This window comes from Sapajus apella, unplaced genomic scaffold, assembly GCF_009761245.1.
Source record: "Sapajus apella isolate SASKATOON/1434 unplaced genomic scaffold, GSC_monkey_1.0 scaffold18, whole genome shotgun sequence".
Lineage (NCBI taxonomy): Eukaryota > Metazoa > Chordata > Mammalia > Primates > Cebidae > Sapajus > Sapajus apella.
The window spans coordinates 28,959,560-28,983,514 of NW_022436958.1; the positions used below are offsets into that span (position 1 = coordinate 28,959,560).

Genomic DNA, 23,955 nt, shown 5'->3' on the forward strand with positions numbered 1-23,955 from the left:
TAATCTTTCTTTCTTTCTTTCTTTCTTTCTTTCTTTCTTTCTTTCTTTCTTTCTTTCTTTCTTTCTTTCTTTCTTTTTTAAAGTAGTAAAAGCTATTATGGCTTACTTGAGTCAATCTGCTTTTGAATTCTTGAATGCTTTAAACCTGGCTACCTAATCTGCTCTAAGCTATATTGAGATTACCTCAAAATGCTGTGAAGGAGTAATTCTGAGGTGCTGATTCATATTGTGAAGACAATTTTATTTATAATCTGTGCTAATAGAGACTGCCTTGTTAGGGAATCTATACCTCAGAACCCTGTGAAATCTGGTAAGGGCCAGAAATAGATGTCATCTTTTCTAGTATGAAAATATAAATGCTTTTCCAAGATTCCCAACTAAAATCTAGACAGTTCATTGGGAGAGTTGAAAGGCAGGGTAACAAATGTAAATTCAAATTTGAGACCAATTTGAAAGTCTATACCTGTAGTCAGTTAATACGAGTTAATCACAACTGGTTACTAAATTAGGCAGACATAGAACTTGGTTTCTCCAGCATAGAAAACAGAGGGATTCCGTCCATTTTTTGACTCTTTCATACCTCTAAGTAACATATCCAACCCTTTTTAAGCCTAAATGTGGCAGCTCTCAATTACATAGAGCATTATTGTTCTCAATGAACTGTTGCATTTTTATCTATGTCATTTAAATCTTCACAAAATCACTGAAAGACACATCTCTTCACTGGCTCTCAAATTGGGAAGAATTGAAGGGGTAGGAAATATGACACAATGTGGTATGACAAGGAGATAGAGACCATATTTTTTCTACCCATTAAAACCCCCGACAAGGCCACAGAGGCCCTGGAGTAAAATGAAGATTCATTGTATGGCAGCCTACAGGAGCTTTCAGTCTTGTTGTAGTCTATATGGTGCAGACAACGTGTCTTTTCACATTTGTACTGATGTCTAGAGATAATCATCAAAATGACCTTGAGAATGTGGAGATGAAAAAAAGATAACAGCTCAGTCCTTGGTTTTTCTATAGTCTGTCATACCTCGCTGAGGAATCATAATATTTTAGAGTGGGAAGCACTTTTTTCTAAATCTTTAACAATTAAATTGTCATTATATATGTAGGACCTTGAATATTCTAAGATCTGATGAAATATCCCTAGTCTTAGCAAGGAATTTCAGATGTAGTGAAATGTTAAACACTCCTCTCAGAACCATGCTGATCATTGTTAATGATTTGAGAACAAAAACAAGGACATTAATAAAAAATCCATCACATTTTTAATGGCAATGGCAGTGCATGAACAAAAAGATTTTAAAAAGTAAAGAGAAAGATATGGGTGTCAAATGAAAAGAGGCAAAATATTATTTTGATATTGTAGAACATTACTATAAATAAGACCCTATTTTAGAGAGTATTTCAATATATCAGTGAGCCTGTGGATAAATTATAATGTGATCCTGTGGGAGAAAGAAATATCAAGGGGAACAGAGTGGACAATTTATTTTGAATAGAGTGGGAATGATATTAACAGCTCAATTAAGTGCCAACAGTTTAGAATTAGCTAAGAGTCATTGTCTTCCTGGGACAAATAAATTCTAGCTGTTCTAACTTGCTTTATGCTTCACATAAACGTGAACTAAAATATGCTTATATTGTTCCTGTTGACAACAGAGCAAACCAAAAAAGGCTTCATTTGCTGAGTGGAAATGAAGATTAATTCATTCTTGTTTTCCAGAACACAGTCAAGGCACACTTTTTTTTCAGTTTCTATATTTACAGCAATGTAGGTATATTTTCACTGGAAAAATGTGGTGCAATCCATCCTGAATCTTGCCCATTCCTTGTTGTCCTACTTTATCCCTCTGTCACTTGCACAGGCTCACTGGCTAGTCCTTGGGAGGCTACCATCCCTCCTCAGGCAAGGAATGCTTTCAGAGTCACTTGTTCTGTGCAAGAATAGCCATTTGGGAAGATGATGGATGTAAGTTTTTTCTCAAACATGGTTTCTCTGCATTTTTGGTTTTACTACATAACTTGCCCTTCTCTACCTCACCTCCCAAAGAAGACTTACTTTTATTCACTTCTGAAATCAGCCTCTCAGATCTACTTTCTCTTACCTTTTTCTGTCATCTGCCTGCAGAACTGGACAGCTTTTATGGCCCATTCTTATGCCATCATTCTTTGATTCCAAATTTTCCCAGGCTTTAGATTTAGTTCCAAGGTTGTTCCCACATGGAGCCTTGCAGTTCCTGTTTCACACCTGCTAATTCACACTAATACCCCTAATCATTTCATCTCTACTCAGAGCCCTAGGCTGGCATACTCTTATGTGTTCTCCCTACCCCAATATGAGCTCTATAAAACCGTGTTGAAACAGACATTGGAAAAGTTCCCACCAGGAGAAAATGAAGTTTCCTTCACACCTTATTTCTGTGATGCCTTATTTATTTTTCCCAAAATCTTTTAGTCTCCCCCAATACCCAAGTGAATAGAGGGAACTCCTGCTGCCCTCTGTCTGCCACTGATCTTTCTTTCTCTGTCATCCCTTGCTGCTGAATCACAAGCGGAGATGGAGAAATTTTAAAATAAAAACTCTCACATATGTCTTATATGTATCCAGTAACAGCAGCAGTCAGTTTCATAAAGCCCCTGCAGATCTTGCTAATAGCTATTCCTGTCTAATTCTAGCTGTTCACTGCTCAAATAGAAAGCTGAGAGAACAAAGTTGTATTCCCAGAGGAATTTAAAACTGTAGCACTTTATAACAAGTAAAAATAAATTATGTTTAATAAAGTGCTGATTTGCAAACTGTATGGCTATACCGTGAAACATTGGGTTACCACTGTTTCTTGTAGCAAAAAAGAATATAGGAATTATTACAAAAAAAAAAATCTCAGAACTCCATACTTGTCTAGGCTGTGATGTCAACCTGTTTTCAAGTGAGCCAGGTATATAGAAGGAGGACTTCAGAGGGCATTTTAAGAGTTGCAAAAGGAATACAGAAATTCAATAATATGAAAAGTGTGAAAAAACATTCATATTTATTTTCATTAAGGAATCTAACCTATTAATTATTATGGAACAATGATAAATCATCAAGACAGCCTATATTTCTGTCTTAAGAAAACTTTATGAAAAACATTATCATCACAGCATGGGGAATGCAGGCTGCTGAGCAGGCCAGTGTTCTGACCCAAAATTTTGGATCACTTTTCCCTCTCCACATCTTTCATTTATCAGCATGTTGGTCAGTGTGGCTCAAGTGGAAATTAAATTAAAAGAGAAGAAAGCTATTAATTTTTCTGCAAACATCTAAATAATGACCTTATGGAATCTCAATTAATGTAAGTGTGTTATATATTAAAATCGTCTCAAGACAGGACTCCACTTCCTGGTGCGCTTAAAGCCACCCACTTGAGACCCTGTAGCTATCTCTTTCAGTAATCTGAATAGAAAACCAACTATGCATTCCAACACAAAGCTCATCCTCAGTCAATCAGTATAAGGTGAGATATACTTTGGTTTTTGCAACACAACTTAGGTGATTGTCAGCTGTGGAAACAATAGATAATAAAAGTTAAAATTTATTGAGTTCAGCATGAACCAGGTATCTGATCATCACTTTATATCTCCTTTAACCTTCACCAATCTAAAAGGGACAAACTATCATTATCTTCTTAAACAGTCGTCCTCAGACCCTCTAACACCCTCTCTTTCCCTGAAAATGTTAGCTCTTCTCTCACTGTTTTTCTCTCTCTAATATCACACCTTCATAATTCTTTTTTTCTTTCTTTTTTTTTTTTCTGAGACAGAGTCTCACTCTGCTGTCCAGGCTGGAGTGTGCAATCTTGGCTCACTGCAACCTTTGCCTCCTAGGTTCTAGCAATCCTTCTGTCTCAGACTCCTGAGTAGCTGACACTACAGTGCCACCATGCCCAGGCTAAATTTTGATTTTTAATAGAGACGGGTTTCACCATGTTGGTTAGGCTGTTCTTGAACTCCTGACCTCAAGTTATCTGTCTGTCTCAGCCTTCCACCATGCTGGGATTACAGGCATGAGCCACTGCACCTGGCCATACCTTCATAATTCTTTGTAATATCCATGTTCATGTAGATGATTCTTCCAGTGTTAGTTTCGTGATTATGTTCTCCAATGCTGTTATGTTTCATTTCTTTCTATGCATGTACCATGCACATTTTTATGACCAGTAACTGTAGTCTTTTCATTATCTCATTCTCAAGCAGCATATTGTCTAGCCCCTACCTCCTATCTTTCTAGCTCTCTTCTTCCATCAATCAGAATCCTATAGCTCTTCTACCTCACCGGGACTTGCACTGCATTGATCCCACCACCTTCCAAGTCCATCCTCCTTTCTAACATAACCCAAATTCCATGGGCCATCATTGTAATCACTTTCTTACATTTACTTTCAATTCCCTTTGCCCATATTTCTTGTTTTATAGAATATGCCTGGTATGACCCCATATTCTATACCTATTTTCATACAGCCAAACATGGCTGGAGAAAGTGTACATCTGTGCTAAGGTATTTCCATTTAAATTCACAACCACTAATTTCAACTGAATGTAGGTGGTTGCCACTAATTCTTATTTCCCAGATCCACTCATTTCCTCCCTATCCAGATTTCTTTCTTTTCTTACCACAAAACCTCAGTTTCTCTCCACCTCATCTTTATGATCAGCTTACGATCTTGTTTCCCATTTCACTGATAAAGTATAAGCAGCACAGAACTTTCATATGCTTTCCCACAAAATTTCTACCTTCCGTTTGTCGTTATGGTTATTTATGTTTCTATCCAAAGTCAGCTACTCATCTGGTACAGTAGGTCTCATTTCTTGTTACCTACCCAAAGACACTGCTCCCAGCAGATACCTTGCTGTCCTACATCATCAATATCTACTACTATATCATTTCTAAGAGCATATAAATATCCTGGCTTTTGTTAAATTTAAAAATGAAAAGTTTCTTTCCCCCCATGTCACCTTCCATCTACTGCCCCATTTCTTCCCCACCTGCTTAGCAAAACTCCTTGAAGGAGCTATTTATCCTCTGATCAGGCATTGGCTTTACAACGTCATCAAAACTGTTTGTGAAGATCACAGTGTCTTTTGCGTTTCTAATTCTAATTGTAAATTTTCAGCCTTCCGCTTACTTGACCCATCAGTAGCTGTAGAGAGTTGATCGCTCCCTCATGCATGCTATGCAATCCCCCCTACTCCTCATTTTGTAAGACTCTCTTTGCTGCCAGGAAACCACATACATTCTTGTTTTTTCTCCTATCAAATTTTCTGCCTCTTAGTTTCCTGTGCTGGTTCTTCCTCATTTTCTCAATTACTACACATTAGAGCACAAAAGACTTAGTCCTTAGACTGCCTCTTTTTTCTGCCTAGGCTTTAAATATTATCTGTTCACTGGAAAACTTTCGTCTTTAGCTTGAGATCCTTCCACAAACTTCAACTTTTATATAGATAGAGAGATAGAGAGAACTACCTGGTTGAAGTCTCCACTTGAATATGTAATAGATATCTCAAGTTAATTTGAACTAACCTGAGTTCTCCTTCTTACCCATCACTCTGAAAACCTTTGCAGACTTTCTCAGAACCAACTGCTCATATCATTATTGTAATCGCACAGGTGAGGATCCTTGGACTCAAGATTGTGTACTCCTTTTTTCCTCCCCCACCACGTAGAAAATTCTTTTGGCTTTACTCCAAAAGATATTCAGAATAAATCATTTTTTACTACCATGTGATCCACGCCACCATCGTTTATTATCTGGAAGTTTGGAATAGCCTCCTAATGGGGCCTCTGATTCCACCTTGCTCTCCTTTCAAGCAGCCAGAGTCATCTTAAACCTCGTGCAGATCATTTATTCCTCTGCTCAGGACCCTCCACTGACTCTTTATTTCACTCAGAGTAAAAGTCAAAGTTCTTACAATAGGCTGCAAATTATAACACTGTCTGCTGCTCTTCTCACTTCTCGCCGATCATGTTACGTACATCTGACTTCAGCTCCTCGCTCCCTCACTTGCTCACTCATCTGCAACACTCTGGCATCCTTGTTGTTGAACATCTCAGATCCTTTGCATTTGCTATTTCTTCTTTCCGGAATTCTCTTTACCCCAGATATTCTCTCAGATTACCTCCTCACCTCTTTCAGGTCTTTGTTCAAATATTGCTTCTCAATGCACCCTTCCCTAATCAGAAAGAATTTGCTTACCACCTCCTGCAACACAAGACTCTACTTCCTACCCCAATACACTACCTAATATACTGTATATTTTTGTTTCTTTTTGCCTCCTTATTTGCTTTGTCCCTTTTTTCTTCTACCAGAATGAAAGCTCCTTGAGGATAAGATTTTTTGTGTGTGCCTAGAATAATATCTGTAATATAGATAGCATATGCTCAATAGATATGTTTTCATGAATGAAAGTTTTCATTTTACAAATGAGGAAACTGGCTTCAAAAGTACAAAGCCCAAAACCATAGAGCAAGTAAGCTGTGCCACTGAGAATGGAATGAGGGCAATATGACTCCTGTGGCATCTTTTCTCACCCTTTTCCCCTAGATGCCTCTAAATGGTTTGCCAAGTCATTCAGCCTCTTCATTTAGACCTGTTTACCAGGTACTGGACTAGGAGCTGGGGAGTCGATGACTAACCTACCATAATTTGCTTACCTATTGATGGTGAAACTGAGATGGTTACATAGGCGAGAAGGACCACTTTCAATACAATTGGGCAAATAAAATGGAAACAATGACAGAAGGCTCTTATCCCAGTTTTATAAATTCAGAGGCTGAATCTTAAAATGTGAGTAGGCATTAGTCAGATGAAGAAAAGAGGAGCTATTTTAGATAATAGGAATAGCATGTGCAATGTCATGGACACATACGGTTGCATTTTATGTCCAGTTTCTATTATTGGGGAATAAAAAGTGACACAGGATATGATCAAAGATAAGACTGAGACAGGAAATGGAGTCTAGATGGTGGAGGGGCTTGGTGCCATGCCTATTATCTTGATAGTGTGTCCCTCAGGAGTTTAGCAGGGGAGTTCTTGGTTTAGATTTGTGTTTTAGATTGCCTACCTGGTAGTGCTGTGAAATGGGAAACCAGTGACTAGGCTGGTGCCATGGTCCCTTTAGGGGAAGACAGCAGTAGCCGGGATGCTGCCGAAGGTGCAGAACTGCAAACCATTTGGAGGGAAAGTCAGCGATTATTAGTAACTAAATAAGTCAGATTAGGGGTAAGGAAGGAAAGCATTGAGGGTGATTCCAGGTTTCTTGGATTCAGCAACTGGGATAGTGTTATTGGATTAAGAAATGGGATGCAAGAGGAGAGGGGTATTTGATGGCAATGACTATAGGTTCACTGTTTGACACACTGACTTTGAGATTCCTGAGGCAAATCCAAGTGGTGAAACAAGCTTGAAGGTCTAAACAGTTATCAAGGTTAGAGATGTAGATATGGAGGCCATCTACAAAAAAACAAACCTTCTCAAACCTTGAGAATGAACTAGATAGCCAAGGTAAGCAGAAGGGGAGCAGAAAGCAGGGGATCAAGAACTCTGGGGACCTCCAAGTGGGAATAGTTGCAGGAGACAGGGTTGGATGAAGAGAGACCTGCCATGGCAACCAAGAATCAAAAGTCACAGAGGTGGAAGAAAACTAGGAGAATTTACTGTGAGTGACAAAAATAGAACATTTCCAAAGGTCTGAGAAAAATAAGAAAGAAAATCTGTACTGAAAAGGTCAGTTTTAAGAGACTGGTGGGAGCAGATTCATTGTATGTAAATGAGAGATGAGAAATTAAAATAATTCTCAAAAATGTTGGACATAAAATAAGGGAGGGGACAATATCAATACAGCAATGCAAGAAGAGCTTCTCTTGTTTTGACTTTTGAATAAAATGAGAGGATGTGATCTGAACTGATAGCCTGAACACACTGAAATTACCCAATAATTATTTATGGCTGGTACCAGCTCGAATTGACTAACTTATCTATTTGGATTGGCTAGAAACCAGTGTCACGGCTAGAAACCAGAGTCATTGCTAAATATTTTTAATATTCTCCTCCATGTGATTTTAGACTGAAGGCAAGTAGAAAAGGAAGCGTGGCAAAAGTGGCAATCTTGTATAGCAAGGGTCAGCAAACTATGGCCTGTGGTACAAATTTGGCCCACTATTTGTTTGTACATGGCCTTCAAAGAGTGGTTCTACATTTTTAAATGATTGAAAAAAGAAAGAAAAGATCACTTCATGACACATGAAAATTTTATTAAATTCAAATTTTAATGTCTACATATAAAGTTGTATTGGAACACAGACACATTTGTTTACATGCATTTATATATTATCCACAGCTGCTTACACATTAAAACAACAGAGTTGAGTAGTTGTGATGGCAAGCATATGTTTTGCAAAAGCCTAAAATATTTACTGCATGGCTTATTACAGAAGAAACTTGTTGACCCCTGATTTATAGTGTCATATCTGAGAAGAAAGAGGGAGAGGGAGTTAGAGAGAGGAAGAAAATAGGATCAAAGGCACATATGGAAAAACTGGTTTTAAAAAGAATAAAAGCATACTTCATCTTGTAAAACTGGGGGAAAGGGTGATAGGGCTGTGCAAATACAGACCAGTTTGTTGGTGCTGAAGGAGAAAGAGGAGGGAGCTCCCCCCACAAACATACACGCCCCACACTCTAAGTTAAATGTGTTGGCTGCCATTGATCATGACATTCTAGAGGACAAAAATTGTGTCGTATTCATCTCTGCCTCCCCCACAGCTTTCAGCACAGCGCCTTCCTTTCAGCCATTCTCACTAAATATTTAATTGAATCCCAGGTGAAACTCTATTATAAGCACATTCCTAGAAACCTCTGCCCTTGGGGCTTGCATTTAATTCCCTTACTATGTAGCCTGCATTTATTAAAGTTTGATGTTCTGTTTAGAGGTGTGAAGAAAATAGAATCCGGTTTCTTAGTTAATTTTCACTTCGCTAAATGGAGTCAATATTGTTAGAGAGAGTTAATATTCTTATTAATATTGGCCATTTTTCCCTTTATTCAGCCTGAAGAGTTCCACAAGTTACTAAGGGAATTTTGAGAGTAAATACTATACAAAGATAAGGTATTCATGCAGATTTTTTAAAAAGCCACTAGCAATGTAAAAAGAAAATCAGGACCACAGGGAGAGTTGAAAAATTACGGGGGAAAAAATACTATTGTAGAGTAGAGAATATGGCAACCCTTGGTTATTTGATTTGGCCAGCATGGTGGATTTTAAGAGTCTAAATATTAATGTCCTTGAGTATACACTGCTCATTCACTGCCATTTTCACAGTTGCTCATGTCTTATAACTGCTCATGCAAATAGATTGCCAGTCTGGACCTGAGATGTATAATTGCCAGTGAAGGGTTATCTGAAAGCACAAGAGCAGTCTGCATGACCAGCTTGAGGTTTACCTTTTATCATAGCATGTATATTTTCAAAGAAGTTACTGAGCAATTTTCTCCGCCTCTAGGGAGGACCATATCTGTACCATTTAAATTGCTATTTCCATTTTTAAAACATTTGTAGAAAAGAAATCCATCATTCCACCATTAAACAATGGGAAAATAGCCAGGTAAGATAATAAAAGAGTTGGCCAAGTGCAGTAGCTCAAACTTATAATCCCAGCATGCTGGGAGACCAAGGTGGGCAGATCACAAGGTCAAGAGATTGAGACCATCCTGGCCAACATGGTCAAATCCCATCTCTACTAAAAAACAAAAACAAACAAAAAAAAATTAGCTGGGCATGGTGGTGCGTGCCTGTAGTCCCAGCCACTTGGGAGGCTAAGGCAGGAGAATCACTTGAACCCTGGGGGGCAGAGGTTGCAGTGAGCTGAGATCATGCTACTACACTCCAGCCTGGGCAGCTGAGGGAGATTCCATTTCAAAAATAAAAAAATAAAAAAGATAATGAAAGAGTTTGTAAAACACACACACACAGACACATTTAGATGAATATACACATAGTTATTGTGATTAGCCAAATCACTTGTTTACTATGTAGCCATAATAATTAAACAAATTTAAAAAAATAATAAACAGCAAGCATGTGGAAGTGTCAATGATTTTACCTATGACTCAATTCATTCTGAATGGGAAAATGAATTTTGCCAGCACTTAGTTGTCTAATGTTCTTTAGTTCCCTGCAATAAATCTTTGCATCTTTAAAGGGAGCTGTACAAGTGATGACCTATAATGACATTCATCTTGCCATGATCATTCTCATTATTAATCTTCTAATAGGCATAGATTGCTGAAAGGGATACTCTAATGAGACTGATGACAGTGGCATAGTTCCCAGCTAACCAAACCTACCTACTCATCTAAATCGTCTGTGGTACAGCACAGACTACAGCACAACATAGGCTTCAATAAGGTGATGTGTCAGAGACTACTGAAAAAGACAGAGAGAAAGAGACAAAGACAGAAAGAGAAGGGCAAAGAAGGAAAAAAGGCAAATTACTTTGACTGTTAATCATATGGAAATTGGAATATAGGCGTTTTTATTTCTTTTATCTGTTTTCATTATATTCAAAATTTTGGCTCTTTGGTACTTTGTCACTTTTGTTAATAAATCTCTCTGGTACTGGAAAAAGACAGAGTTTTATCTGAGAAGGTGAGAAATATAAATAATACAGTCTCTCACCTATTGATCTCTGCTGCTGAAAGTGTTCCCTTTAAGATGACTTGTTCCACATAGTATAATACTCCTCATAGATAAAGGCTAAGTGAAGTGGGATATAGTCTTCAGTTGAACATGCTTTTTACTATCTTAATTTTTAGCTTCCTAACTGAAAAACCTTTAAATACACTATACCAAGATAAATGCTGGGAAATTGACATTTTAAAAAAATAAACAAAAATAATATACTAATAGAATATATGGAAGGAGTCCCAGAGTCATTCACAAGTAAAGAAAAAGGATGTGTACTAAAACTAATAGTAGTACTAATGAGGAAAATCAGGCTCTATTGTCACCATTTAGCTTTGACACTTTAGAATGTAAAATAATACAACATAAACAAAAGATCTAGAACAACAAATCAAATACAAAATGTATTGTGTGCACTTTAAGTATCTTTCTATGCTATTGGTCCCATATTATGAAATTACTCTGAATGTAATATTTTTCTTAAACTAACAGATCATTTTGTATTCCTCCTTATCCAAAGACAAAGATTACAATTAGATTCTGTTGCTTTCCTTAGGGAGCTCACAATGTTCTTATTATTTCACCTGTAAATTTTCCCCTTGTTATATGGTGGAATGATGGACTTCTTTCCTCAAAGTGTTTATTGAATGGAATATCAATGTAAATGGTATAGATGTGGCCATCCCTAGAGGCAGAAGAAATTACTCAGTGACTTCTGTAAAGCCATTTTGAAAATTACCCAGGTTGCTAGCCTGCGTAGGAAGAGAATTGGGTAGTCACCACCTTTTGTTAGCAGCCACCTCAACCACAATTTTTATAACTATCATGAACAATGCTTATTCATCTATCTCTTTTCCTGCATCCGCTTGTGTCATGATACCTGTAGCTAACCCAAGCTTTACACTATCTTTTCTCTCTGCCCTTAAGCCATCTGGTTCCCACTGAGTGACTCTATTCCCTATAGCCATCATATCTACTCTGATAGTGTCCACCTAAACCACAGGAAGCATAACTGCAGTTTTGTAGCATTTGCTACCAAATGGCGCTTGAGTTATTAAGATCATTCTGGCTTAGGCAGCAAGCAAAGCAATGCAGTTATCAGGTGTACTATCTAAAAGCAAAGCTCAAAATATCTATGTATAATTTTGTTAACTGCTCAATCAGATATGAAATGCAGATCCTTATGGTAAACCAGACTTTCTCCATTTATGTACTTGGCTTGCAGATCTAATCTTCTAGTGGTATGTCTTTAATCACTTTAAACTGTTTGTTTCACTAGTGTTCATGATGTGATTTGGCTCACTGGAGCTTACATTTGAGAAGCAAAAAATGCTATTACTTTTATATTTAGTTATAGCTGTCCACTTTTGCATAGTGTGTTTAGGGCCAGAAAACATATCTTTAAATACTACCTGTCTTATATACAAAAGGAAATACCTTAATTCCTTATATTAGTTAATAAGGACTAGCCCTTATCAAATTCTGCCTTTGAATAAAATTTAATTTTTTTTTTGCAGTTAAATAATAAAAAGTCAAAATACTCAAGTTGAAAACAGCATTAGTCTAAACTAGGAAAGTGGCCACTTGAAATCTTTACGCCTTACGTTTGCTGTCAGTAAAACTGTGTAAAGTAACAAATATGTGGTCCTTCTACCTTTCATGTCTACTTACAGATGAAAGCAAATGTCTAACTTATAGGGAGAAAATTCAAGTTCATCAACAGTTGAATACATTCAAGTTCAGATACAGAAAACCCCCAAAAGACCATATTGGGCTCAAAAAGGGAGAATGATTGATTTTTCTCTTCTTCAAAAGTAATTTTTTACTTTTTCAATTCAGTAATGATTCTTCTGTTTGTTCTGGTTTCTTGATATTCTAGAAAAAGTCATTTCAATTTTGGCAATTTATTCACTGAATCCAAAATGGACTGTTCATTTGGGTTGTATTCTCTCTGCAAATATTACAATATTACATTTACTCTCTCTTCAGTGAATATAATGCGAATGCTTACAAAATTGTTGCAGTACAGGCCAGATTGTAATTTCTTTTGTCCTAGGAAATTCTCAACAATAAAACAAATTTTAATATTTGCTGCCCCACAGTATGTTTTCTGCCTTAAAAAAAACAATAGACAGTTGTGATAGACAAAAAAGCCAGTAAGGAATTTCTGTTTTGTAAACTCTTTTTCTTTCTGGTCTGTTTGTTGTAGGTTTAGCTGGGATGGGCAGGGAGGGATTCTCATTATTAATCAATGTCTCAATAAGTACTTTTTATGTTAAATACTAATAAAGTCCAGTGAAATTAATTCTGAATGGATATACATGAAAAACTCTTCTTTATGTAATATTAACACATGAACATTTTATTCTAACTTAATAGTTTTTTATTTAACGCATGCGATGAGTTGACAGAAAGATTTTGTTGACAGAAATAGTATTATATATTTGCTGATGTGTCGATCCAAAGCCTGAACCCCCCCGATGTACAAATGCCCCTCTTTTAAAAGAAATCTACCTGTGACACCAAAGAGATTATGTTAGATAACTGTGTGCAAAATCACAGAACTGGTCCTGGACAGACAAGAAGACAGGTTGAAGCACATCTCTTCTGCATTTGAAAGAAAAGAAGGGAAAGGAGAAAAGTTGTTGACAACAGGAATGATAATGATGATTGGTACTTGAGAGAAGGGCCCAAGAAGTTTTATCAGGAGGGTAAATTTTTAACAAGGCTGAAAATGTGTTACCAGCTGTGGAACAGCTGCAACTGGGGAAAAACTGCAAGACATTTTGTCTGATCCAATTCTCATAACCCTGTCGTTGGGGGGAAAAAGCGTATGCACTATCTCCAGCTTTTCATCTGTTTCATTTAGACAAGCTGGAAAACACAAACTGAAAGTCAGTGTTAAATAATAATTCTTTCCTCTGAGTGATTTGAATCTTAGCAGCACATTCTAAAGACAGCTATCTCAATGCTTGTGTCCACTTTATGTCTATATTCTAAAAGCACTTTCACAAAAAACATGTTAAATAGTGTTGAGCATTTCTCACGGCAAAGGTTTGCGGTGGACTCTAAGAATATACGTATGAATAAGACAGGGTTTTTGTTCTTGAGATTGCAGTTTATTAATATATTTCTGGAAATCCAAACACATTAATAAGGCATAGTGTTATAAAATTTATAGCAGAGTAATTAAGAGATATGAAAGAGAGCTAAAGGGACAAGTTTTTCACTCCACGTAAAATGATATGGGAAGAGGCTCTAAAGAGGGGCCCCTTAGAGCTGAGCCTGCAAGAGGGTGGGAGAGTTAACCTGATGAAGGAGAGAAGAGAGTACGTTAAGTCAGTGGATGGTATTAACATTACTATTGTGCTATAGAGTGAAAATGTGCTTCTATATCAGACTCCCCTATTTATAGCCAAAGATTTATTGGGCAATACAGATTAAAAGCTACCTCTCGAATTGTTGCCTGGGAAACACTATGTAATAACTGGTTCTTTTTTAGTACACAATCGTTAAAGCAAACTAAATTTGGCCCGAGAAGGACTCAAACTATATTTCAGTTCTTGTGGAGGAGTGGATGGACTCTAACCTACCTTAATAGACAAAATTGAAAAACTAACTTAGGAGCATGCACCTGTAATGATAACTGAGTCTTGGCCAACCCAGTGGTCAAACTTCAACCACTCATAGACTGCTAAGTATTCAAATTGCATTTAAATAAGGTAAACGCCAACCTGTAACCAACACAGCTGTTTCTAAACCTCACCGCTGGTTTCTATACCTCATTTGCCTATTTTTGTCTATATATCTTTTCCCCCCATGTGACATGAGTCTCTGTGAATCTGTTGTGATCCTAGGGGCTGCCCAATTAAACTTTTTAAAATTTAATTTGGCTGAAATTTTTCTTTTATCACAATTAATACCCATAACAAAACTCGGTGGTAGTATGCTTAGGTTCAGAAAACTTTAGCACCGGGTCTGTCTGGGATAGCAAGAAAGCACAAGTTCAACTGCTGGACCTTTGTCTTTCAGGCACCCTCTGGGCATAATGGAGACGTAGTATAAAGACACTAATATTTTTTCAATTCGATGTTTATGCCACAGACCTTCTCTGATGTTTCGCTGGTAAATTTCATGTGAAACTATATAATGCCCAGCTACAAATTTTTGTAGATTCTGAAGATCTTCCTCCAACAAAACAAGTAGCACATCCCTGTAGTGCCCTTGTCATTTTTTATGAAAATAAAATCTCCCCCACTTCCCCAGGCAAGTAAACTAATTTATCATCGTGTATGGTTTGGCAGCTGGATCTGTGGTGCCACTCCCTGACACCTTAATGTGCCACCTCTAATCACCTTTTTTGGTCTGTTGTCACCTAGGGAAACAATGGAAACAGTTATGTGAACCCCTTTGCAGTACCTGGGAAACAAATTTAGAAGAGCAGCATAGTATGCGATTTCTTAAAGAAAATGTTCAAACAAATCTGTTCATCAAGCAAAGCAATCAAGTCTTTAGGGATCCTAGTATGGTATCAAGTTTCAAATTCAGCCTAAGGGTGGAGAGTGGAAGCAAAGGTCAATTTCCTTGATATCTAAAAGCTTAAGCATAGCAGCAGTTGCAATTATTTTAAAAGTGTTCCTTTTTTAAAAAATGCTTTTATTCTTATTAAAATAACTTTTTATATAACTAATTCCAATACAATAACAATTCTAATATTAAATTTGGCATTGTATTAATAACAGAAAGATGAAAAACATAGAAAAAGCCAAAGTAGAAAATTAAAATGATACATTATGTAATTCTGAGAAATTTTATCATTTTGATTGTATTTTTCCAATTATTTTATGCTTATGTATATTTAAAAAACTGAGATCACAGTGTGCATATTGTTTTATACTAGAACACAATCCCTTAAATTTTTATATTTCTCTCTAGTCTTCTATACCTATTAGTTGTCATCATATTTGTTTGTATTTCAGGTCAATTTTTTCACTAATTTTTATTTTGTAAACATCCTTATTGTTTTTACAAAATCATAATACTGATTTTAATCATGATATGATATCCTACTATATAAATAAATCATCTAGTAAAAATATATATATTCTACTATATATGAATATATATTAAATATATTTGGGTGATTTAAAGCTTTAATTATTATAAATGTAGTTTCTTAAAAATTGTCTGTGTTTAAAAGCTACATTCTTTTTGTTGCTACCTGGTACACGTGGTCATAGAATATGGTAAACTGGAATGATGTAGGATGTAACCATAGGCTTCTAGGGCAAAGAAATATTGTGCAAATACAATGTAACAAATAGAGAGAGACAACTTTAAAGCACCTGTGAGTGACTGGGAAACAGTAGCAGTATAATGCCCAAATTTTGTCTCAGCTATCATAATTGCATGTTCCATAGATAATCATCAGAAATTAAAGAGGAAAGATCTGAATCATGCTATGGCCTACAAAGAGTAGCAGTTGCTATAGCGTCCATGATTGTCAGCTAAAGTTGTCAGGGGTCCTAATATTCTGATAAAATATGTCTACACTTCTCTCTTTTCATAATACCACATAGTGGTATTTCGTAGTAGCACATAGCACATTCTTAGAGTATCTAAGTAGAGTTTATTGAGACTGTTATCAAAATAACTTGTTTTTACTAATTTGTTTACAAGGCTAATTGCTTTTCTTGAATGAAATGTTGATGTTCTAAACTAATAAAGGTGTGAAAAGAATATCTGTCCTTCAGCAAGGTCATGAGAATGAAATACCACTACCTTCTAATATGAAGGAACACATATGTACTATAACAACATGTGTATATAACAAGCATACCCCAGTGTAAGAAGGCTGCATAATTTCCTTCCTTCCATAAATAAAAAAAAACAGAGCCAAATATGTTTGAATCATAGTTTCATGTAATAGTGCTCTTTGATAAAAATAGACATGAATAATGAATACTAAATAGGAAGCTGACTATATGAACAAGAAAGAAAATGCATGCCTCATATCAAAGAAGCCAGCCACTAGCATTAATAGCAAGCCATGGAATTAAGCTCATTAAAACACTTGCCTAAAGGAGAAATCTAATTTATTTCTTGTATTTATTCTTGTTGTATGATTAATAGGAAGCATGGAGGTGGATTTCCTGATCAGGAGCATGATTTTAATCTGCACAGAATACTTTTATATAGTTTTCTTACATGAACATTACAATTAAGTTCAATTGATGGTACTCAAGATTTGGAGTTTAATTGTAAAAAAAGTAACCACTTTTCGTTTTTTCTTAACCATTAATCAGACCACTGAGAGAAATTCTGTGCTTTTAAAAGTTAATGGTGACAGACAGAATTGTCTATCTGGGTTCATAGACAAAATCTATGAATCTCCCTTCTTCCAAACCCTCTGTCAAATTCACTCTTTTAAAACTCTCCTGAGTTATTTAATAAAACTCAGTTGTAATCAAACCAGTCAAATACCCTGAGTGACTGCAGACAGACTCTAAGACGCGTTTCAAACATCCTAGCGTTACAAATGCACAATCCTATGGAGATAAAAAAAATCTTAGCATTTTCAGAGTGATTTTTAGTTTCCTTCACACATGCATTAGTCATGCCTCAATATGTGTGTACATTCTAGCCCTTCTGCCTAGAATACCCTTATTTTCCACAAAAGAACTCCTACTCATTCCTCAAGATTTAGTTCCCATGTCACCTCTTCTGCAAAGCCCACCATGACTACCTTAGTTAAGATGTCACAATAGTGCCATACTGGGTTAAAACCATACTACCTGATTTGGATTACTGTCTCTATCATGTGATGCCTCAGTGGTTTCATCTGTAAAATGGAGATAGTAAAAGTAGCTACCTCACAGGCTTGTTGTGACAGTTATATGAGTTACTTAATACATTCAGAGCCCTTCGGATATTGTAAATTCTTGATAACTATTAGCTATTTTTAGATAGCATTGTGCACACTACCATATCCAACTAATTTTTTAAAATTTTCTGTGGAGACGGGGTCTCACCGCATTGCCTAGGCTATATATTCTTATATATTCTTCAATTATAGAACTCCTTTCATTATGCTGTAACATCTCTTTATATCTTTCCCTGCCTCTAGACGGAGAGCCACTTAGCTTGCAGACTGCCAGCTCTCTAACATGTCAGAACAATGAACTGGTTCTGAAAGTACAGAACTCAGTGAATGTAAAATGGATAAATGTATGAATTAATGCATAAATGAATGAATGAACCCAAATGAATAATATGCCAAAGGTGTTTCTGTATGTCTCTATGATACAAATAAAAGTAATCTCATTTTATTAACCAAGTATTTGTGGACTTGTATTGGTGAAATAAAATATAGAAAACTCTTTTTCTTATGCCTTGAATCCAAAAGCAGTGTCATAACCCTTTAACTTATGGTGCAACCAATTATAGGAACATCAGTCTTATTATATTTTTTAAAACCTGCTCAATTCATATTTGACTTTAGCATAAACTATTTTACTCCATATTTTATTTTGACACAGGTTAGACATCAGATCAAATCATTACAGTTAATGTTTATGGTGCTAAGAAATTAATGTATCTTTTGTGTTCTCAGCGAGGTGGTTTGCTTCATTTATTCTTTTCTCTCAATAAATGCTGTTTTCTAATGCCTTTGTATTGATAGAGACTTAAGGGTGGGGAAAATCTGGATACTTTTTTCGCTGTGTCACTTTGTATAAAGAATTCTTACAGCCATGTTCAAATGATTTTTGTGCATATTGTAGAAGCAGTAGCAGCAATTACAGAGCTACCCCTACCACTTAACTTGCAGCATTCTGAGTGGCCATTCACTGGCCACTTAAGTTAACATCTGCTGCTTTAGTAGTCTAATATCCAAATAGAACGAAAAATCAAAAGGATAAAACTCCAGTAGGCTTGTTTACTTCAATAGGTAATGGGGTGCGTGTGTGTGTGTGTGTGTGTGTGTGTGTGTGTGTGTGTTTTAAGTCTTAGTCTGCATTATCCAAAGTTATCTGTTTCTTATCCTTGCATAGCTAAAACATATTTGTCTTTTCTATACATTTTTTTCCTAAATTAGAAATCAGACCCAAGAAAAAATATAACACTGTCCACTATATACTTTATTTAAGGGTGGTCCTGTTGTTTTATACTTACTCTCAGTTTTCCAAACATAACATTAACAATATTTGATACAAATAATTTTTCACAATGCTGGAAAGTTAATCAACTGAGGCAAATATGAATAAAAATACCTGTGAAATTACTGAATCTGTGTAACAAAACTAGTTTAATTAATGCTCTTCAAGATATAATTGGCAGTTGAATCATTGAACCATTGACTTTTAAGGCTACCCATAAGATCAGAGACCAGTTTATCAAACAATTTTAAATATTTCATAATTCTTTCTGATATCTTCTTTTCTTCTCCTTCCTTAGTCCTGCCTTTAGTTTATGCCCCCATTGTTTCTCGCTGATTCTTCATGAGATCCCTGCTGCTGCCCCAGTGCTCCTCCAGGTTCCTCCTCAACTGCCAAAATTGCCTTCTTTACTCATTACTTTGCCCATAGCGCTTATCTTATCCCCTGGTGACTTTACAATGTCCTGCATGTTGCAAACATCTTCTCACCTCCAGCTTCACAGGGCTCCGAGAGAGCACTAGACATCCTCCTTCAAAGTCCCTCTGTCACCCAAGTCTCCTCAAAGTCCCTCTTATTGTAGTTAGTAAAACTCTTGCCTTTGTTTCTGGGGTTTTCCCAAAGGACCACTTACAACTAGGAACTCCCTTTTCTCCCAGAGCGCCTATATGCGGCTTCTCCAGCATGACAGCCTCAGAGTAATGAATCCCCTTACATGGTAGCTCAGAGTTCTTGGACAGAGTGTTTCAAAAGGCTCAAGTGGAAGCCACAGGGTTTCCTAGGACCTAGACTGGGACTTTCCAGAACATCGCTTCTGTAGTCTCTACTGGTTAAGCAAATCACTCAGACCAGCTAAGAATAAAGGTGGAGGAAATTAGATTCTACTTCTTGCTGGAAAGAATAGCAAAAATATGTAGCCAATTTTAAAAATTTTATTTAAAATATTTTTTATGAAGAGAAGTTTTATCTGTTCTAGGTTATAATATCCAAAACTAAAAGGATAAATTACAATTTGACATTTGGTAAATTATTTTTAATTACACAAAGGATTTTTCTGATTTTAGCAGATATATTGAAAATAAAGAAATTTATTCATAAAATACATATTCACGTAATAAAATATTCAAACTTTTGGAAAAGTCCCATTGACACTTTCACATAACATGCTCAGCACATTTTTTTTAAGCTAAGGAGACTATGATCTCCTTGAGAACAGTGTATGTTTCATATATCATTTTTATATCCCTAGCAACTGTCTCAAAACTTGGTACATGGAATCTTCTCAATAAATGTTTGTTAAATTGAGTTGAATTAGTCCTGAATTTTAAAATTTTGAGGTGGACATAGCCAATTTATTAATTTCTCTGAATGTGTTGTGAAGGAGAAGAAAATAGAACAAGAATATCCAGCCTCATCAAGGGTGAATCCAACAGTAGCAACTTGTGTATGTACCAGTTAATATGGTTCCAGGAAACACAGGTGATGGTGTTAGTAAATCTTTCTTAATGCATAGAATGTTCAAAACATCGTCCAGTTAGCATACGTTCATTTCTAAATTACTACAAGAACTGGATAGCAAACATGTTGGATTACTTCTGATAAGCTCTGGTTATTTTGTACGAAAGGGGAGCAAATAATTCTATGAGGCCTATTTGGAGAAAAAACAAGCTAATAAAAAGTCAGCTGAAAGAACTGACTTTTCTTTTTTTCCCAATTCACAGCATTTAACATGGCAAAGTAAATTAAAACATCCTTTAAATCTTGGATGGAATTTGCTTCTCACAGCTATGATCTTGTGTTTTCTTTGTTAATTTCATATTTTAATAAACTCTTGGCCTATAAAATTGTTTTATAAGCAGAGCCACCATTGTTCATTGTGTAAATTTAGAATCTTGGTGGCTATCCTCTTGCCATCTCATTGGTTCCAGAATTTTGATTAGAAGGATGGGCATATTTTGTAATTTGTTTTTATCCTGGGGCAATTTTATGAGGTTTCAAATTATACTACTTCCCAAATTTAATTCTATTTATTCTGCATGTATTACGGAAAAAAACATTACTGCTTATATTCAAAAGTCCTACCTACTTATTTTATCTGTCTGTGTTGTTAGAATAATTCATTTAAAAATTCCTTTAAGCAATTGTTAGATTTTATATCATATCTTTCAATTTTATCAATACTAATTGACAATACTTGGTTAAAGACAATTTAAGGAATTGAAGTACAAATTATTGCTATAGGTTTCCAGGACATACTTTCCAAAGACTTTTCTGTTCCTGGTTTCTAGACTTGAAAACTAAGGCAAAAGATTCTGGAATAACTCACCAAGGTCATTTATGACAATAGAAGACCTGGAGAGATTATTACCATCCCATGATTCTTTCTATCTCTTTCTAGCTCTTATGTCCACCTTTAAATATCTTTTCAACATGAATTAATTATCAGGTTCTTATATTTAATACCATACACTATAGACTTCCCATTGGAGAGTCACTGCTTTCTTGGAAATTTGTTTTAATTGCTAGCTATTTTCATATTCCTTGTATTTAGTTATAGTTATTTCTTATTGTTAAATTATTCCTTTGTATATATACACATACATTTCACATATATGTGGATTTTTTTTCCAATTTCACAATCCTTGTTCCCCGACTCCCACTCCCTAAAAACTTGCAAGTAACTTAGTTTTCTGCTGATTCTTTCCTTCCATTGGGCAACCATTTTATTTCACTGTTTTTTGAAGTGATGCAGTAAGAAAAAAATGGCTGCCTTTTGTTTACTTCCTTGTACATAAGCATGAGTGACATCATCACATATATTAACTAGGATGTACAAATCTTAAGAACCCAGAATTATAAGCCAGAAACACTTTTCCTTTTTCTTTTAATGCCCCAAGGTTTTGCAGCTTTAGCATAGCTCTAATGCTATGCTAAAAATGACATGAACATTTTGGGACAAATGCATTAAAATGATGGTATCTAAAACATATCTGAATATTTCTTTCAATGTTAAGAAAAACCCATCAAAAGATATTTATTTAAATTATAAACATTTTGGATCAATGCTAACCCTACAAATAATATTATAAAGAAAGATATTAACTCATTGTATTTAAAAGCTAAGCTACTTAACCATAGTTGCCTATTCTGGTTTTAAATTATTTTTTAAAATTTCAATTGACACACAAAAAATTTTGAATTATAATATTTTCCCCCAAAGAATTTCTTATTAATAGAAGGCTTAAGCTAAAATATATACATATATATGTATATTCACTTTTTAATTACTGAATTATTTATAAGTACCATTAAATTACTATATATCTAACTATTTAGAAAATTTATTTTTTCATCTGCATTTATGGTGTTTCTGACTTTTCCTTCTGTGCTCTTTGTTGCACTTTGCATGCATTTGTCATAAGATTTTCACTGAGACTTAAAAGCAACAAGCTTTCAAATACCATTTTAATTTAGAAAGTCATTAAACAGTTAAGAAATTGATTTTTTAAAAAATAAGTTTCAATAGCTAAATAGTTCTTTATTTGGAAATCCACAATCCATTTTTAGTTTTTGAGAAATAATTTTAGATATTTAAAAAATATTTTTAGAAAGATAATCTGACCACAGACACATACACACACATATGTGTATATATATTAATGCAATATTTATGCAGTGGAAAATTCCTATAAATGTTGAATAGTTTTCCCTGAAACTACATGTTAACACTAAAATCAGATAAGGTAAATCGTGTACTTTATTGAGGTAAGCTGTCTAAAATAAGTTACTGCAATTTTTAAAATTAATATAAAACATATGTCCTTTAGAACTTATATTGAAATCTGCACTGTTCCTTTAAGTCAGCTGTTCTAGGAATGTGTCATCTTTTGAAAAGATAATCATCTACTTCATTTATATACATCAACAAAAATGATTCACCCTCTCATCTACTTTATCAAAATTAATTAGGATATCTATTTTTATTCATATACAGTATCTTTTAGTGACTGAGATTTTATTTGAGGATATTTTGAAGGAAACAGCAATAATCTTTTTACAAAAAAAACAAAAACAAAAAACAAAAAAAACAAGAAAAAGAAATGCCAGCAATCTAAAGGTTAAAACATATTGCCAAATCATTCAGTAGCGCAAGGCTCTTTAATAACATTTGTACAAAAGTACTTTCAGAAAGTATGAGATAGGAAATGGCTTTTTGCAAGTTCTCCTTCCTTAAATTATTATTCAGCTGCTTATTAAAATAAAATCTAGTTAACTTCTTTTGAGGCTTGCTCAAACATTTTCTATAATAAAAAAAATCTTGTGAAGGGATTTCCATAAGTTGTGCTGCATTAATGACTTAGAGCAGCTTCCTTATCTGTTATTCCTTCCTCCTAGTAGACCTCAGCTGATAAAAATAACCATAGACACAGTGAAGTCAGTGGCACGCCTGGCTCTCACAGACAAAACTCCATGTGATCACATATAGGCAGCCTCAGTGAGGCTGATGCCGTGCAGCAAGCAGTAGGTAATGAGTCTTTGTGCAGAGTGAAGCTCTTGTCGCTGAACAATAAAGCATATGGTACAAGCAATAAAACACAGGGCTGGGAAATTTGAGAAGATTCCTCTGAACCAGGAAGAACTGTGTCTTCGGTGATGCTGACACATATTATAAAATGATAATTTATTTTGGATCCTAATGAATAAAGAGTGCAAGGACTAAGACTACAGCTATTTGAACAGGTCGGTGATTTTATAAATTATTCCAATACTTCCTTGGGTTTGACTGGATTTAATTAGAATGGGCTGGTTGCCTTAAACAAAAACTTTGCAAGATATTTGTAGTGTGTAATGTTAAGGATGCACTTGAATTGACCCAATGTGATTAAATTGTCAATGTAGTCAGATGTGACAGAGAAATGTTGATATCATTATATTAAAATGAAAAGTTATTTATTCTATTTTAAAATTTTATAGGTAAGAAAGAAATTCATCTAATAAATTTTAATCTTATATGTATGCAGAAATAATATAAAAGAGAACACTACTAACAAGTAGCTCACATAAAAAGCTTCAAAAT

At 35.2% G+C, this 23,955-nt stretch overlaps 1 protein-coding gene across 7 annotated transcripts in view; it reads left to right on the top strand.

Annotated features, from left to right (window-relative positions):
- Positions 1-23,955, top strand: part of CSRNP3 (cysteine and serine rich nuclear protein 3) — a 203,176-nt gene that overhangs the window by 77,415 nt on the left and 101,806 nt on the right. For 3 of the 7 annotated variants that reach the window (XM_032286599.1, XM_032286601.1, XM_032286598.1), the window contains exon 1: positions 22,862-23,618. The exons of 3 other annotated variants lie outside the window; for them this stretch is intronic. The gene's annotated coding sequence lies outside the window, so the exon portion shown is untranslated. Of the gene's footprint in view, positions 1-22,861; positions 23,619-23,955 lie in introns of those variants that run through there. One more of the 7 variants, XM_032286597.1, reaches the window with a different exon arrangement.